The following is a 15,416-nucleotide window of genomic DNA, read 5'->3' on the forward strand; positions in this document are numbered from 1 at the left end:
ATCATTTTAATTATTTGTTTGAACTGAACGAAATACTTCCACCAGCTGAATATCCAGAATAAACCTGGCCAGACGCTGAGTACGAAGTATAAGTGTTAGAAGCCGAATTCGGTTTGACAGTTGTGGTTGTAGTCGTAGTCTGAGTCGTAGCTTGAGTTGGAACGTAAGTTACACTGGTAACAGGATTAACGATTGGCATTGCTCGACATTCATGAACTTCACAACAACAAATCTAAGGAAAAAATGAAGAAGAAATTAATTTATTAAAAATACTTGAATGACGAATATACTAATAAAATATTAGATAATGCTAACAAAAACTTGGAAAAGCGAAATTTGTTATGAAAAAAATGTCAAAACCATAGACCTAGCAGCACATAACAAAATGATAATGATGTTATGAGTTCATTTTAAAAAAAAATCTTACAAAAAAAACGAGACAAAAGCGGGGGAAAATAAAAAAAAAGTATTCAAATTTAAATATCTAAGAGAAAATATAAACGTAAAAATATCAAATCAAGACGAAATAAAACAAAAATATTAACAAGAGGCTAACATCTGGCTGTACAAAAACGTGGTACAACCAACAGTAACTTTTATTGTAAAACTTAAACTTCAATAAAAGCAGTAGAAAAATATCTGGATATATGGAAATATACATTGTTAAGAAGAATTTAAGGTGAAAAGTAGAGGGATGGTGTTTAGCCAGAAGAGATAAATGACGAATTATATGACTCGTATATTTTGAGAAGCAAAGAGAGCAAAGCTGAATAAAATATTTTAGAAAAGAAACTGTTAAGCAGGGCCTGGGCTGGGGCCTGCGTAGCGCAAGCGGTAGGATGCTTGCCTCTCACGCCGGTGGTCCGGAGTTCGAATCCTACCGCCGGCAAGAACAACTAGACATTTTTAAAATGTCTATAGGCCCCAGGTCGACTCAGCCTGAATAAAATGAGCACCTTGGGTAAAACCAGGGGTAATAATAGGCGGTTGAAGCGTACCACTGGCCATGTTACCTTCCTTGTATACCGTAGGCCCTAGATATAGCAGACTACCCTGCTATACTCCCAAAGCCGCGAAGCGGTATAAAACGGGAGACTATTATATTATAACTGTTAAGCAATAAAGAAAGAAGAAGACCACGAATAAGGTGCTAAGACCAAGTACATGCATCTAAAGAATGTTAGAGTAAAAAACTGGAATAACAGTGTTAGAGATAGGACAATATGGAGATACGTTGAAGATAAAAAACAAACCTTGGGTCAGTAGACCTGTTGGGCTATTATTATATATGGACTGCTCCTTAATAAGATACTAAAAATAATGACAACCGAAAGACAGCAACATAATAGTAAAGAAACTGTTATGCAAAATTAACAGTCATTAAAATAGGCGATAGCCTTCGACGGAGACACTACGACACGGACCATGGATAATGGGAATGAAAAGAAAATATATCTACAAGTTACTTTAAATTTTTAATCTATTCTCAGTTTTAATGTTACACTTATGTTACACTTATTTATTTTGTTGAATTAAATGCAATAGTTCCACCTGCTGAAAAAGTTTGAGAGACTTGACCTGTAGCAGCGAAGGTACTGTTCGGGTTCGGACCTGGAATTGGATTTGGATTGGGATTTGGTCCGGGCATGCACTCAATGCTTCCGTAACAATACAACTACGGGAAAAACAAAAATTTAACAAATATTCTACTATTTAAAATTGTTTTGTTTTGATAATATGCAGGGTGTTTCCAAAGTAATGTGAAATAGTGAAATAAATTTGTGAGAGATGCATCTTTAAAATTTAAGACTAAGACTTCTAATAAGAAATATTTAACAATAGTTTTTAAATCATGAATGTGTTGCTTGTGTGAGTCCATTTCAAATAGGTTAAAAGAAATAAAATAAGACTTACGCACAATCAATTTAATTTTACCACCAAAACGACCGGTTTCGCTTACTACAATTTGCTAAGCATCTTCAGGTCTAACGGTACCAGGTAAATTAAATGATGCCGATACAAGAATTATTAAGTAATGATTTGTAAAACATAGTTCAAACTATCCTGGATTGCTGGTGTTGGGTGTTATTGTAACTATTTGACAATTAGCGGGGAAGTTCTTGAGGGGAGAAATATTGTAATTGTTTGTTAGATGAAAGTGATGTTTTATATTATTTAAATTATTAAAAGGTATTTACTCCATATATATATTTTAGATATGTGTGTTAATTTATTGAAGTTTTATTAAAAGGACAGTTGTATGACAATGAATGAAGGTTGATGTATATTTATGAGGGTGTGCAATTACTTTAACTTGTAATTATCAAACTTTAATAAATTGAATTTGGTTTCTGTTTTGGCTGAAAATTGTGAAGTCAAATATATTAAAATTAAAATAAATAAGGACAATCAAAGACACTTAGGAACAAACAAAACACAATCAAAAAGGCAAAACAGACATCAATTTAAAAGGGGGACACTTGGTGGTACTACATCACTTATTAGGAGAGGCACTGGTAAAAAGTTAGTTTTTTTGTTGTATACTTGATTTTAAGACGTTGTTTACTTGTCTACTACTTGTCTAGTTTAATAATTTAAATAATATAAAACATCACTTTCATTTAACAAACAATTACAATATCTCTCCCCTCAAGAACTTCCCCGCTAATTGTCAAATAGTTACAATAACACCAATCACCAGCAATCCAGGATAGTTTGAACTATGTTTTACAAATCATTACTTAATAATTCTTGTACCAGCATCATTTAATTTACCTGGTACCAATAGACCTGAAGATGCTTAGCAAATTGTAGTAAGGGTCGTTTTGGTGGTAAAATTAAATTGATTGTGAGTAAGTCTTATTATATTTCTTTTTATCTAATAGTTTTTAAATTAAATATCTATCTATATAAAAGGTTAGGACGAAACGTCACACTGTTTGTCCGATAAGGTCACTACGCCACTACTAGGAAAGAAATCTGGACTAACAACATCTGAAATATCAATCATATTTTGTTCTTGAAACAATACGTTTAATTAAAAATATTAATTAAATATCATTATAATTAATAATACGATTAATCGCAAAATTGGCAAAAATATTAGTTGCTGTAATTTTAAAGTAAGATTTAATAAACAAAATAATTTAAAGCTTTATGTTAGTTTAGATCTAAATAACTAGCGCTACCTACGAAAGATTTAAACTACCAACTGACATGAATAAACTTATCTAACAGATAAAACGTAAAATATTTATTTGCCCAATAAAGTACCGAATAAGAAGTTTATTGTGGATGAGAGACAAGGATCCGGTATTAGAACATTTATTAAAATCAAAGAGTATGATGTTTAGTGTTTGTAAACTTTAGTGCGAGAATATAATATTTGAGACAGAATCGATCATTTTAATGTTTGTAGTGATAAAGACTTTTTTAAGAGGTTTTGTTATAATATTTGTTAATAAAATATTATAAAAGTGGGTATTCTACCTATTTTTCTTCACTTAGTTTAAGCATTCAATTCAGTTTTCATAATCTTGATAATTAAAAAAAATGGTTTAATTGCCGTTTTCCAAGAGATTTTGATGCTATTGATTAAATAATAGCAGTACCTATAGGATTCCAAAAAATATAAAATATTTCTGTATTCTTGATAAGAAGTTTGATAAAATATAGATAATAGAATAATAGAAATGGGTTGTTATTTGGAGATTCTGATTATACATCGAAGCCATTTTTAAACAGTACAATACACAATCCATGAAGAAAGATTTCTATAATATATATATATATATATATATATATATATATATATATATATATATATATATATATATATATATATATATATTGCGTATGAACGCAAATAGCCACATCTGATAATAAATCCATAAACTAATTTTTCGAAACCAAATTTAGATTTCTGCTTTAATCAATGCCTTCTAAGAATTGCAAAGAAAAACAGACGTTGATCCATGTTGGTTCATATAGACGCACTATACGTAAAATTAAATCTTAACTGTCTTTTTCCTTTTATTCCGGTATACTCTTTATGAGTACTAGAAACCATTTCGCTAAGGATTTTTGCTTAGTTGAGGAGATATGTTGTGGAATGTAATTTTAGATTCCCCATGTCTCTAATAACATCTTTATCAACGTTTGTTTTGCTTTGCAATTCGTAGAAGGCACCGATTAAAGCAGAAATCTAAATTTGGTTTCGAAAAATTAGTTTACAGATTTATTATCAGATGTCGCTATTTGCGTCCATACGAAGCCATGTTAGAGTTGCTTCTCAAGACAGGAAAGATTTATTTTCACGTTTAGAGCGTCTGTGAATAGAGCGTCTGAAGATCCCTTTTAGGGTGAAATACGTATAAGCGGATATACAGACGCGATATATATACGTGAAATCAAATCTTAACTGTTTTTTTTCTTATATATATATATATATATATATATATATATATATATATATATATATATATATATATATATATATATACGTTCAGGCATTCTCCTACGTCTTCCGATACCCAGTTGCCACTTCTCTCGATTCATCCATTAGTCTTCTTCTATTGTCAAAATACAAACATTAGTAAATTTACTAATGTTTGTATTTTGAGAACGATTTCCGAAGTGGAAATTGAAACGTCAATAAACGTATTTTAACCTTTAATTGCGGCTTATTCCCATTTAAATAGTAATTAATTTAAAATGCCACAAGAAAATAGCTTTAGAAGAATATTGTTACCTAATATGTATCATATTTTCTATTATTTTTTGATTGAGTAAAACAAAAATTTTATCCTTGGTGTGAATTGAACCTCAATCTTCTTGTCAATAGACCACGTCTCTAACTATTACACCAATTCCATATACATTAATTGTTTTCGGACAGAACATACCTACCTTTGGTTTAGTCAAATATTTCAGTTGAGTTATTTTTATTATTAAATAAACTAAAGATTTATAATTTAAAATCGCTACTAATTAATGTTTTTTACTATAATATATCTTAATTTATTCAATCATTTATTCTAACATCAGAAATTATTAAAATAAAATATTTTCGAGGTCATCCGTATAATTATGACTGAAGTCAAATAGCCACGTCTAAGAACTAGCTTTATCTCGTACTATCTCACAACTTAATCTGTCTTCTATCCTTTCCGCTATTTTGCCGGGTGGTAAGACACTCATCACTGTATAGGCGAAATGACGGAAGAGGTAGAGTCAACGTAACGCCTTTTTTCTGTAGAATAAACAAGTCCTTAAGGAAAGAACTGGCTGACATACTGAATTCCACGTCTTTCGTTCGTATATTCCATCGCTCAAATGGTAAATATAGTAAATTTTTGTTGTCTTTGGTTTGAAACGCACTTTTTAAAATTCAACTGAAATGACCAACGAAGTTCAAAATTATTTCTTGGGAAACTGGAACCACTATAACTTTGCGCCATGAATTTTTTACCAGCGCAACCCATTCTTTTGGTTATATGATCCTCTCTTGTTTCCTTTTCTTCTTTTCAGTCAATCCGAAGCCGCTATCACAAGAAAGCAAACTATATCTTGGTTCTGGATACCTTTATATAATTTTAGCAAATTTATTAGTATTTGCAAGAGTGTAAAGATACTGAGCCATGTTTTAATTTTTTTTTGCAAGCTGTAGTTATCATAATTTGCCTTCTTCTCATGCAGTGTTTTTTGAGTTATAAGATTCCATGTTAGTTCTCCATCTGTCTCTGCTAATATGAGGTTATTCAGTCTGTCGCAAGTCTGGTAAGTGTCCGTCTGGCAAGTTGTTATAATATGAAATAAAGTGCCTACGAAAATAGTCATATGTTACTTAAGGCTTCACTTTCTCTGGATGGCAGTGTATATATCAGGCTCGTACTTTTGAAGATAAAGCCCATTCATTTTTAGCATATTTCGCTCAGGTGACAAATAAAACTTGTTTTAATTGTTATTACGGCTATAGTGCGATGATCTTTTGGGAAATGACTGTATATACGAATCGATTTGATGTATTATATCCTCACGTATCGTATCGGGGCGATTGTTGTGTTTTCCATGCATTGGTGCTGGAGTATTATTTTAAAGTGCTTTACAATAAGTTTTACTCTTTTTTTACTAACGCCATATACTTTCTACAAACCCTGTTTAAAGTTGCGCCGTTTTATATTGTGTTCACAGAAACAAAATTTTAGTCCTCCACCCACTTTAGGTCTAGATCTGGCAACCTTTTTTATAACTATTTGCCCCTCGAGACATATTATGTCCTGTTTTTCTTTATTAGCAATATCATTAAATTTTGCCAAAATGTTAAAAAAACTGTTAAAAGAAACTTCTTAAATTTTTTGAAAACATTTAAATTTACAATTACAGTTTTTGCCAGTTTTTCTTTCTCCTTTCAGTTATTTATTTTTATTTTTAATGTCGATATAAGATTTTTTTCAGCTTTCCTGTTGAAAACTTGAAAAAAAATTGTTCGCTTGAACTGTTACTACACAACAGTTTGCCGTTATTCAACAGACTTTTTAAATTTCATAAAATGCACAGAATACCGACGTAAATAAAGACGAATAACAACCTACTAAACGCTGCATCTCGACAACAAGGCCACGGTGGCGTCTTCCATATTTTGCAGGTGCTGCATCGAAGCGGTTAAAATATAAATTATTTATTCCATGCAAAAACGAGACAGCTCCCGAGCTGTCTCCTTTTTGCACATCCAATAAGGAGACATCTGAATATTCATTATATTTCCCCTACAACTTACAGGAGCTGCTTCGTTTTTGCACCAATGAATTAACTTCTCTGCGCCTCTGAATTAACCTACATTATTTAAAAACGAAAAATCTTAAAAATTTGACAGATAGAAAATGACAGACTGTGAAAAGTAAGGCCACTATATAATTATATAAGAACAAAGTGCCTTTCTTTGCCTCTAGAATTGCAACTCTGCATATATAAACAGATGGAGCTATTTAAGGGACAGATAGACATAAATATATTAAGAATAAAACGAAACTTTGGGGTATTAAAATCTTCGCGTTATGCGGAAGCAATGGATTGCTGTATGATTTCATAATATATCTATTTTTGTAATTATAATTTGTTTTTATAATATGTTATATTATCATTTCTTATAATAATTAAAACTTTGTCGTAATTTTTCAACTTAATTTGTGGTTTTGGTCTTTATTACATTATTATGTACTGAATAATTACGACGGTGTATAGTCTCATCAACTAGAACGTGAAAAACATTTTCAAGACAACGAAAATTTTATGTGGTAATAAAAGTAACTAATAAGGAGCGTGTCATCTTAAACTAGGAACCAATTTCTCGTGCTCAGTTATTATTAATGATATCACGAATACGTTCCAGTGTTTCAGTATAAGGATATAAATAATAAAGTAATAAAAATGTAAAATGAAAATGAATTTTACTCAATGGGAAGATAACAAAACTGAAAGTGAATATTGCAATTTAATTTTCTTTATTTAAATAAGGTCTGAAGAATTAATTTCGTGTGCTTTTAACTCACAACAGTGGATATATTTGAGAACAGAATATTTTTTTATTTAATGCATAAAATAATACGTTAGTTTCCTTGCTCTGTCTCTTTGATATCTTCTAGTTTTTCAGACAGGGTAGTTTTTCAGTACCCTGTCCGATTATCAAACGTTGGCGATCATATTGGGAATCATAACTTCTTTTTATTTAAATTTGTGGTAGCTCGAAACAGATTAGAGGATGTCTCTGGGATATTACTCTCGAAGATTTCGGAGCTAGGATATTCTTCTTCAGCCTGAGCCTCTTTTCCAGCGATCTTGGCCTGTATTATGAGGTGTAGAACGCTATACCTCTCTGGATGTCTCATTCTTCTTTTTGTAGTGCCTATCCCTTTCGGATATTGGCAACCATCATGGCAATCTGTATTTTGCAAACTGCGGTTCTGAAATGATTTGTGGTTGTTGTGTTGAACCACGTACGTAAATTCTTCAGCTACGAAATTCTTCACCTTCCTGGTCATTGTTTTCCTTTTACTTTTCCACGAAGAATTAATTGCAGCAACCCATATCTTTCGCTGTTCCTCATGATGTGACCGACGTATTCATTTTTGGCTGTTTTTATTATGGCTAACAACTCTTTTCCTTTTTGCATTCTAAAAAAACGTCCTAGTTAGTAACGTGGTCGATATAGGATCTCTTCAGGATTCTACGATAAAGCCACATTTCAAAAGACTTAATTTTTTTGCAGGTAGCATCTGTAAGAGTCCACGACTCAACTCCGTACAATAATATAGGAAAGATATAACATCGTAGTAACCTGATTTTCATGGTTACTGATAATTCGTGGCATTTGAATAGCTTAACCATTTTTTAAAATGCAGATCTTGCTTTCTCTATCCTAGATTTTATTTCTATTGTTTTACAATTTTTATTGTTTTCGTTATTTCTGTGTTCTTTTTTATTCGGTGTAAAACTACATCATTTCTTATTTGACTAATCCAAGATATCCGTAATATTCGTCGGTAAATCTAGATGTCAAATGCCTCCAATTTGTTTATAATTGTCTCTGTAAGGGTCCAGTTCTTCATGCTATACAACAATCTGGGGAACAATTGGCGGCATAATAATCTGATTTTCAGATTTAATGTAATGTGTCTATTAATGAGAATTTTCTTTAGTTTATAGAAAGTGGCTGGCTTTTTCAATGCGTATTGTATTTCTTTACTCATATCTCAGTTATCGTTAAGGTTGGCGACCAAATAGGTGATATTGTTGAATCTTTCTAACTGTATTTAATAAGCTTTAATGTTCATTGGTTTAACTCCATTTTTCTAAATTATAAGTTTTGTCTTAGAAGTAAGATTAAGCCCATATTCATTACCTGCTTCGGTCACCCTGTTTATAAGTCGTTGCAACTCTGTTTTCATTGTAAGCAATAAGTACCGTGTCGTCTGCGTATTTGAGATAGTTGATTTTAAGGCTTGTCTCCTTACCGAATGCTTCTTTGAGGATACATCCGGAGTAGATCTTAGAATTATAAAGTAGGAGAGGTCCCGGGAATTGGTTGTGTACCTTCTTCTTCACGTGAAGAGAAACCTGTTTTTTCCTACACGTTTATGGCATTTTATTTTGAGTTTAAGAATCAGTTGTAGAATTCTGTATGTCCCAGATAAAACTTTTTCCGACATTTAGCAATTCTCTACCTTTGTTGAACCTCCTTAACACTTCTTCATTGGTTTTTCCTGCTATCCAAGGTATCTTCAGCATTCGTCTATAGATCCACATTTCCAATGATTCAGTTCTGGTTATAGTTAATACTTTTAGTGTCCACACTTCTGCTTTATACAAAAGCAAAGACCAAATATACTTAACCATTCTTTGTCTTAGTTCTAAACTGAGATGATTATTGTTTATATAGTTTGATTGTTGCTATTGAGTATATCGTGTTATTTCTATATCTGTCATATAGACCATTAAAATTTAACGTTTACCTTTTAGAAAAAAATATTTTGTTGTTCGAAAACCGACAAAGGCAGAAAATGTAATTATTTTTGTATAAACAAGTTCGTGGATTATTGCAAAATCTGTTTAATCTCTTAAAAATTGACAAAAACCCTCTTCTTCTGACTGTTCAAAGAATATACGTTCAGATAGAAGAGATCTTATTTTATATGAAATACATTGTGTATGATTCAACTTGAAGTTATATGCAGTATTATAGTTTATATATTTCTCTAATGTTAGATAATGTCCGAGACCGACAATGTCGTCGCAGATTAAGACTATGTAACTGGCAACAACGCCATTATTTGGGTAACTTTTTATTGTATTTGTATGTGTTTGTTTGTAGTATTATTAGTACAAGGCGCTTTTACGTTTACTTTTTGTGAATTTTTTAGTAATTTAATTTAATTCAATTGGTGACGAATAATAAATATGACTGCTAATAGTCAAAGTAAACTTTATATCAAAAAGAAACGTCGCAATTTAACACCCGAAAAAAAAACATGATCGAAAATGTGTATAAAGGACTTCGAGCCAGAGAACGAACGATGAATGTAAGCCATTTATTGTTCTGAAGCTATTTTCTTGTGGCATTTTAAATTAATTTATATTTAAATGGGAATAAGCCACAATTAAAGGTTAAAATACGTTTATTGACGTTTCAATTTCCACTTCGGAAATCGTTCTCAAAATACAAACATTAGTAAATTAAACAAATTTTGTTTTTTATTACTTAGTGATAAAAAACAAAATTTGTTTAATTTACTAATGTTTGTATTTTGAGAACGATTTCCGAAGTGGAAATTGAAACGTCAATAAACGTATTTTAACCTTTAATTGTGGCTTATTCCCATTTAAATATAAAGTAAGCCATTTAGTTACATTATGTAGCATTTTTAAAAAAGTTTCCGAAGCTAGTGTGTACAGAGTAATTAAAACAGACGATAAAACAAACGATAATACATATAAAATTGGATAATACAACCAAACAGGCCATTCGTCGTGCAGTACGTGAAGTTTATTTTAAAAAGGAATTACTAGCTATAAAAAAATTGCTTTTGTCTTTAATCTAATGAAAATATTCCAAAAATATCAAGACGTGCTTTGTTAAGTACTTTACGTAAAATGAACTTTAGGTACCTATTTAAAGAGAAAGAGGAGAAGTACTCTTATTAAAAAAGAAAAAAAAACATTTTATGGCACAGAAAATATCTGAAACAAATAGAAGAAAAAAAAACTCTTTTTACCTTAAGTGATTATGAATTAACCAATTGGTAATAATTAAAAAAAAATGAAAAAGGGACGTTATATTAATAAAATAAAAAAAATAATAATAATATTGTTACACAACAAACAAGACGTAAGGGCAATCCCGAGAGAGAGAGAGAGAGAGAGAGAGTAGAAAGGAATTCACAGCACCCATTCCGTCTATCACCCAAAAGAAACTTATAGAAACCAACTGCCAAGTCAGTGTTGCTCAAATGTCCAATTTAGTACAACCGAGGAAGACTCCTGTGATTTTAATGAAGAGACCAATGACTCAGTCAAATTTGAACAATTTTTGAACATCCAAGAGGAAGTGAAAGAAGATGAAAGCGAAGAAGACTTGACTTTTAAAGTAGACTTTCAAGAACATGAATCTGATTAAAATATCTAAAGAAATCAAAACAATAGTTAACCTAATCAATAGCAATATCAATAATCAATATCAATAATAAGGTAATATCTAGAACTCGACCGGTATTGTTTCCTTAAATTATCCTAAAATTGTCAAAACAGTTAGTGGAGTAGGCCTACAGGGGGAAACAACGGTAAAAAGAAACGCGCCGAGTACACTACCTCACAGATGGTGTGGAAACGTGTGCATATTATCGTGTATAATGTGACTCTTAGAATTGTGATATCTCAGGAATGGCAACTCTTAGGAAAAAAATAATAAGGACTATTGTTGTAGAGAATTTTAAGATCTACAACTTCGGTTTAAGGTTTTTTTTTTGATAAAACTTACCGTTTTCTAATAAAACCCAAAAAATCTCAAATTTTGACCTTTGACCCCGAATAACTTTTTTTGCACACATGGGATCGATGGGGACTTTCAAAAATTTATTTGTTATGGTATACCCTAGGTCTATACAAAAATTTGGCTCTTCGGCAATTTTTGTTATTTCAAATGTATATATAGACCAAGTTATTAGGTTAGATTTTAATGTGGAGGGAAAGAAGACCTTATTTCCAAAATTTTATAAAAATCTTCAAAGAAATCGCAGGTTATACCACATTTTTACCTTGGTAGACTGGACTATTAAAATTAGTAGTAATGAAAATTCATGCAGAAAAATATGTTTTTTGGTAAAAAAGGTTATTTTTAGATGTTTAGATATTTAGGTATTAGAAACTTGGTCAACATACGGAAAAATATACAATTCAAAAATAAAGGGAATCCTGATACCGCAGTCGTTTTGATATGATAAGGGTAACATAAGGATTTACTTAGTAATAAGGCATTTACTCAACACTTATTTATACACAAAATATTATTCCGGTAATAATCTTAGTAGTTTGAAATGAAAAAATTATAACAATATTATACTTTAAAAACTGAAAATCATAAAAAGATAATAAATATAAGATTGTAACAATATTTAACTAAGATATAAAATGAACCACCACAAAAGGACAAAAAATTTTAATTCATAAAATATCTTATGAGTACGAAAAGTTTTATCTGGATGTAGGTATACATCAAACATCGAACAATATCTTTAATGAGCCATATACTAAACATATTTTTAAAAGTCATCCACAACCGAGTTTATCAAAAGTTGGATTCAGATATTAGTGATACTCGAGAAGCTCTCTTCGGTTTGAATCTTCTTACACAAAGATGCCTAGACCTTAACCAGGAAGTACATGCATGTTTTATCGATTTTGAAAAAGCGTTTGACAGAGTACGTCATGATAAGCTAAAAGACATTCTTGAAAGGAAGGACATACATAATAAAGATCTGCGAATAATTCTCAATCTATATTGGAATCAAAAAGCTAACATCAAAATAGAAAATGAGATATCACAAGCAATAGAAATACGTAGAGGAGTACGACAGGGATGCATTTTGTCACCGCTGCTATTTAATGTTTATAGCGAAAGCATCTGCCAGGAAACCCTTTTGCAAGCAAACGAAGGAATCGTAATCAATGGAGAGGTTGTAAATAATATTCGATACGCAGACGACACTGTACTAGTTGCAAGAACAGTAGAAGAATTACAACGATTACTTACAAATATAAATATTGCCTGCAACAATTATGGCATAAGTATCAATATCAAAAAACTAAGTATATGGTCTTCAGTAAGAACATGAAACAACCAACACATATTAGTATAAACGAGATTCAAATTGAAAAAGTATCAAGTTACAAATACTTGGGTACTTCAATAAACGAAAATGGAGACCAAAACAATGAAATAAAAAGACGTATCGAAATTGCCAGGGCCACTTTCATAAAGATGAGGAAATTCTTCTGCAACAGAGATATAAGCATCCCTCTCCGATTAAGAATGCTAAGGCGCTACGTATTTAACACGCTATTATACGGTGCAGAGGCCTGGACTCTCAAGCAGAACAATATAAAAAATATTGAAAGTTTCGAGATGTGGTGCTACCGTCGAATGCTGAAGATAACTTGGGTTGACAGAGTTACAAATTTTGAAGTAATGCGAAGGATAGGAAAAGACCCAGAACTTTTGTCAACGATCAAACGAAGAAAACTCGAATATTTGGGTCACGTGATGAAAAGACATAAATACGCATTACTTTAAAATATAATGCAAGGAAAAATAGAAGAAAAAGGGAATCCAGGCCGTAGAAGAATGTCATGGCTGCGTAATTTGAGAGAGTGGTTTGGCTGTACCACGAATGAACTATTTAGCTCAGCTGTAAACAAGGTCAGGATAGCCTTGATGATTTCCCATCTCCGACAGGAGTGGCACAAGAAGAAGAAGAAGGTATACAGTGTAAATTAAAAATGGGGAATTTAATAGATAGTCAGCGAAAACAAAAGAATCTTAAAAAGAAATATGCACTGAAATAGAACTTGATGTTTATATTAAAACTACAACTTAGACAAACTAACCAACAGTTACTAGGATAGTATTATAAGTGTGTTCTCCTATATGATTTACAATAATAAAATAATCGTTTGTTACAGTATAGTAGTTCTCATGACCTACCCATAAATAAAGTCGCCACAGTAACGCGTCTTAAAAAATACACACAATAACATTACTTAGGTACCTTAGAACTTTCAATAAAATGTATTGGCATAATTGGAATTAATGGTGAGATATAATTAGTTTACTTAGTTTTCAAAACATCAAAGTGAGGTTGATCTTTTATTTTCAAAAAATATATGTCCAAAACGGTTGTCGATCGAAATACCAAATTATATATTTATAATTTCTGCTTAATTAAAAATAGATATTAAAACAGTCGAGATAATAGAAACAACACGTAAAAAGTTAACACGTACGCAATTACAGAATTCCACGTAACACATTAAACGCAACTTACCAACATAATAATTGCAAAAATAAGCAAATGGCAGGCACGCATTTTATAGATAATTTTTTGTCAAATATACTTCGTGATGCTGTATAAGTTTTATTGGAAATAAAAATTTAGTAGTGAAATTTATATTGAAAGCGCTGACTAGCAAAATGTCAGGAAATGATGATTAATTGAACTGAATTAAAATTTGTCATCCGGTTCATACAAGAGGTGATAATTTTTTGTCTAAAAAAAATATATATTGTGCAATAAAATTCCATGGGCGGGTCAATTTGATTATACAGAATTGGCATTTTCTTTTACACAGCAACATAAAATAATATATCGTTGGTTTACAGTTAAAACCTGATAATGTCTGCTTAACTATATTTCCATGCGAGGAAATAAAGCACTAAAAAGAATTAAACCTACCAATTTTCCGCAGCAAGATGAATCGCTATGCAACTTTGCATGCATTCGATTCGGGAAAGTATTAGGAAAGTTTGTGAATAAAATTCATGGTGGTGAAATGAAAATTGCATTTTGTGTATAAGGAAATTGCATTTCCAAAGTAGAGGACGGTGGTATATACTGTGACGTATTATATAATGGGTCAATTAATATATCTCGCCACCTACGATAAAGTAGATGCACTTAAATTATACGTTAAAAGCCAACAATAGAAGAGTTCCTTTGGCTTGCAGGTTGCTGTTTACCGAATTGAATCGGTGAGTGGAAAAACGGTATAACTCCAAAAATTGACATTTCAAGGGAAGATAGCCAAATTGCTGTTTAACTATCGATCTATCTGCTGAGTCGAAGAACCGTACAATATCCGTTAAGTATACGCTTTAAAAGCGAGATACAATTTGGCATTGAGTGCAATAACGATATAACTCCTATTGTTCTTCCACTCAATATTGCGTGTCGCGCATCATCGGCTGCAGTCACCTGATTAATATTATTCAGTATCTAGGTTTGATCGTTGCAGTGTAAGCAGCTTGTGATAATTTAATGTTTTATCAGTATTTGAGAAATTTAAAATGTCTAGCAGTGAAAATTCTAATACGGAGGGACTACAAAATAAGAGGAAAAGAAGGTGTCCAGAAACTTGGAAGAAAAATGAAAGAAAGAATGCTCGTTTCCTTGGACTTCAATACACAACTGCAACTGGAAAAGTAGTTAACAAAATGGCCGTCAAAACAGACTGCACGTAAGTATAATATTATTTTTTAATAATAATGATTTGTAGAGAAAAACACTTTAAACTCGGGTACTTTTGACATTCGACAGAAAATGTAAATATTCAGAAAATTTGGTACCCTACACCAGGGTACGTCACAACTA

The 15,416-nt window shown here is 31.4% G+C and overlaps 1 long non-coding RNA gene across 1 annotated transcript; it reads right to left on the bottom strand.

Moving 5' to 3' along the window:
- Positions 1–1,462: 1,462 nt before the first annotated feature.
- On the bottom strand, positions 1,463–14,246 carry LOC140435559 (uncharacterized). Its single transcript, XR_011950175.1, has 2 exons — positions 14,094–14,246; positions 1,463–1,675 (listed from the first exon to the last, which is right to left on the bottom strand). It is a non-coding gene; the product is annotated as an uncharacterized lncRNA (long non-coding RNA).
- Positions 14,247–15,416: the final 1,170 nt, after the last annotated feature.

This window comes from Diabrotica undecimpunctata, chromosome 3, assembly GCF_040954645.1.
Source record: "Diabrotica undecimpunctata isolate CICGRU chromosome 3, icDiaUnde3, whole genome shotgun sequence".
Classification (NCBI taxonomy): domain Eukaryota; kingdom Metazoa; phylum Arthropoda; class Insecta; order Coleoptera; family Chrysomelidae; genus Diabrotica; species Diabrotica undecimpunctata.